We start from the raw sequence: 4414 nt of genomic DNA on the forward strand, positions 1-4414 counted from the left end.
GGTGGCGGTTTTGTTGCCTATGGACCTGGCATTGCACAACACCAATGACGGAGGTGGGTAATCCCTGCTCGCCCTACCCTCGTCCCTTGGGATGGGGCGTAGATTGGAAGGGGTTTGAGCATCACTGCATCTCAAAACCCTTCGCCGATAGTGATATCTAGCCCCACCGCCCCTCCTCCCTAGCCCTTCAATAGTGGGAATCCCAGACCCCATACTAGCCTCCCCAATAGAGGGGTAACATCCCCTCACTGACAAGTCATCCCTGGGCCAGGACTCCTGGGTCAAAATGGTAAGGGGAAGAGGTGAAGGTTTGATAGGGTAAGTATCCCTAGAAGATAAAACCCAACCAACAGCACCCCAAGCGGGGAGGGCAGTCCCATGGTGTTTCGTTAACTGTCAATCCCCCTCTCCCTCCTGGATTGATTGAAGGACTGTTGGTTCTATCTGTGGCTGTGGGAGTATTAATGAGGCATGTGCTATAAAATGTGGGTCACTGGCCAACAAAGAGCCAGCTTCGAGTTTGGAAGATCTGTCCATCCTGTCTCGCCAGGAGTACAGTAGAGAAGGTTGATCATTCTGATAAATTTTTGGAACATTAGGCAAAGGTCCAGATGTAGATTGGGTGCTGGATTTCTCCAGATTGTCAGCAACGTAGAGTTCTTTAGGTGTTGTTGCCATAGAAATGTCGGAGGCGCCAAATTCCTCATCTACTTTGGTGTCACTTGAAAAGGGAACAGGGAGTTGCACTGATGTCTTTCTATGGGATAAGGAGCTGTTGGACCTCTTTAAATATTGTGCTCTAGGCTCTACTGACCTTATATTTTGGGTAGAAATCTCAGTCTTTATACTCATTAGCCTCTGCTTCAGGTCTTGTAAATCTAGGCTTACAGAATTCTTTTCTTCCTTCGGGCAGTTAGTATTTCTAGTGTTAAGCTTGCTTTCCCTTGTCCTCATTAGCTTTGACTCTATGCAAGGAACCAATTGCCTCCTTGTTTCGTCCTTAAATACCCTCACTGGGCGGAGAGAGTGGAACCACCATAGAGTATCCTTTATCATAAATAGGCGCGTGATGGTTCCCAAGGTAGGCAGGAAGTGGAAATTTTCTAGATCTCCATTTCGGTAATGGTAATTCAGGAGCTGAGACAAGGAGCTGAGACAAGGACATGCCATTTGGATAGGATTTAAAAAGATATTTCTACAAGCAAGGAGTTTGCCATTAGGGAGCATTAAAACATGCATTCCCTGCGAAATGGTGATTTGTTATTATGCAGATTAGTCTAAGTGAAGACTGTGATTGATTGCATACAAAGCAGCTTCCTAGATGCTGTAAACATACAGTGGCCATAAGGAGTCATTTTATAATGCATTATGTAGCACATGCTGCCCAATTGCTCCTCATGCTGTTCTCTCTTGGAGCAAGCAGGAGAAGCGAAGCACAAGGCCTTGGCACCACATCATGTCTGAACCCAGGACTGTGGCCTTATCATAATAAGCAACAATTGCCAGCCAATCTGAAGTCCCTGCTTATGGCTGGCCTGCTGACTGTGGCTTGTTAGGGAGCAACAAACCATGACCAGATATACCTTGCCGATTAAGGCCTGGTGAGATGCTGCTGATTAGCTGGATAGCCCATGTTTTCTACCAACAGAAGATTGGCTGGCATACATTTAAGATACAGGTAGGTAGCCGTGTTGGTCTGCCGTAGTCGAAACAAAATAAAAAAATGCCTTCCAGTAGCACCTTAGAGACCAACTAAGTTTGTGATTGGTATGAGCTTTTGTGTGCTCATGTATCTGAAGAAGTGTGCATGCACACGAGAGCTCATACCAAGAACAAACTTAGTTGGTCTCTAAGGTGCTACTGGATAGGGAAGCGGGTGGCGCTGTGGGTAAAACCTCAGCACCTAGGACTTGCCGATCGCATGGTCAGCGGTTCGAATCCCCGCGGCGGGGTGAGCTCCCGTCGTTCGGTCCCAGCTCCTGCCCACCTAGCAGTTTGAAAGCACCCTTAAGTGCAAGTAGATAAATAGGTACCGCTTTATAGCGGGAAGGTAAATGGCGTTTCCGTGTGCTGCTCTGGTGCCGGTTCGCCGGAGCAGCTTTGTCACGCTGGCCACGTGACCCGGAAGTGTCTGCGGACAGCGCTGGCTCCCGGCCTCTAGAGTGAGATGAGCGCACAACCCTAGAGTCTGTCAAGACTGGCCTGTACGGGCAGGGGTACCTTTACCTTTACCTTAAGGTGCTACTGGAAGGCATTTTTATACATTTAAGAGAAAGTCTTTCATTTAAGAGTTATCAACATAAAACGTTTTAAAGCAATTAGACCTATTAGTACAGCAGCATCCCAAAGTTCAACAGGTCAAGCCATTCATAGTTCCACTATGACTACGTGACAGGGCTGAGAAAGGGAGTCACCGCAACTCAAGTTGACTTCATCATGCGAGGTTCAAGTCTTACATGCTTGCTGCTTGAAACATGGCCCTATGGGTGCAGCTTCCCCACAGCAAAGCGTTTATGAGAAGCAGAGAATTACTTTATCCTCTTCCAACCATTTGAGGAGTGTTTCACATAAATGGCTTAGCTCATCTCCATTGGATTCTGCCCCACGTGGCAACCTTGGTACGGACTCCACTATGAATTGCTCCTTAAGCATATGCCTGGACAGGGAAAGCTGCTCAGATCTAGCATGATGGCTGTATTCTCTTCAAGAGAAGACTCGGACCACCAGGAGTTCTTTGTAATAAACCATTTATGCATGCAGCGTTAGAAATGAGCCACAGTGTTGTATAAACCTTGGTCTTTATTAGGGCTACATCAACAGAAAGAGGGGTTTGCCACTAGAAAACAAGTAGATGTGGAACAGACTTCCACCGGTGAGTGGTTGGCTTTGGTTTTTTACAAGGCAAATTGCAAAAAGAAGCTGCAGGTTGTATTATAATAGATGACTATGAATAGCCTACCAGTAGCACCTTAAAGACCAACTAAGTTAGTTCTTGGTATGAGCTTTCGTGTGCATGCACACTTCTTCAGATACACTGTATCTGAAGTGTGCATGCATGTGAAGAAGTGTGCATGCACACGAAAGCTCATACCAAGAACTAACTTAGTTGGTCTTTAAGGTGCTACTGGAAGAAATTTTTTTTGTTTTGACTATGGCAGACCAACACGGCTACCTATCTGTAACTATGAATAGCCTAGTCTTGAATAGATGAGTTCACTCAACATCAGTCTTTTCTCAAAGCAGCAACAGAACTAGAACAGAAATGAGATATCGGCACAAAGCAATGTGGCAGCAGCAGACATATCCCCCAAGCTGTTCTTCAAACGTCTACAGACCTCAAAAAATGTGAGCTGCAAAAACCTTAAAGCAAAACGAAGCTGAAACAGTACAACTGGACTATAAGGAGGCCAACTGGGAAAAAGTGAAATTGCTAACTGTCATATTGAAGTCATATATACTGTACTTGGTGTGTTCTTTGGAGTTCACTCATGTTTATGAAGGCCACATTAGACTGTGTTCAGGAACACCCATGTCTTCACATATAAATTGGATGATACTCCTTTGGAGTGAGTTTCCTCCTACAAATTGGGCAAAAGTTAGCATACCTAAGAAAATTGCTGAGGCACTGACTACAGAAGATGTGGCCACATGTTGTTGACACTATAAGCCGTCCGCTTTGCACAATCTCTGCAAAGCTGTCTATGCAAATTCCACAACTCAAAGTGCCTGAGGGTCTTGCAAATTCCCTCCTTCCCACTTCTCTGGGGAGCTTTCTAGTGGCAAGAGCACCACTCTGTGTGTGTCTGCTATCACCACCACCACCACCACCACCACTAAATTTGAGGCTGTCAGACAATGGTTGAGGTCTGAACTCTCTATCGGGCTGCTGCTCACTCTCTCCAACAAGCACAAGAGAATCGTCTTGCGTAAGATCAACAACTAGAGGTTCTGAAGTTTCGCAAGTGAGGTCAACTACTTCCACATCCATACTTCTATCATTAAGGCTGTGTGGCAGGGAGGCGGAGGCGGAGGAAGAGGGGATACAGGGTTCAGAAGCAGTTCCCACCATCATCTTGTCCAGAGTATGAGGAGGTCTTGCGGAGGTGTTGCGACTGCCCCTCTTGCTGTTGCTGTGCTGGGTTGCATTACATTCTGTACTTGTTGAACTCATGATGCACAGGGATGGGAGAGGCACAGGCTGCAGAGTACTTGCTTTCCCCCTTATCTCCGTGTGCTGCTCCCTGCTTAGTCGCCAAGCAATTCTGTAATGTGATAATGATGATCATGAATGCTCTCTCTAAAGCAACTTGATGCAACTGGTGACGCTTTGGAGCACCGTGACTTTCTTAGAGTTGTCTCTTTTATAGCAGGTACTCCGAAGCTGGAGCAAGTTCAACATCTTGAGGAGTTAGGG

The 4414-nt window shown here is 46.3% G+C and overlaps 1 pseudogene; it reads right to left on the reverse strand.

The window, feature by feature from the left end:
- Positions 1-3307: 3307 nt before the first annotated feature.
- Positions 3308-4171, reverse strand: LOC144326316 (E3 ubiquitin-protein ligase RNF4 pseudogene; annotated as a pseudogene).
- Positions 4172-4414: the final 243 nt, after the last annotated feature.

This window comes from Podarcis muralis, chromosome W, assembly GCF_964188315.1.
Source record: "Podarcis muralis chromosome W, rPodMur119.hap1.1, whole genome shotgun sequence".
Lineage (NCBI taxonomy): Eukaryota > Metazoa > Chordata > Lepidosauria > Squamata > Lacertidae > Podarcis > Podarcis muralis.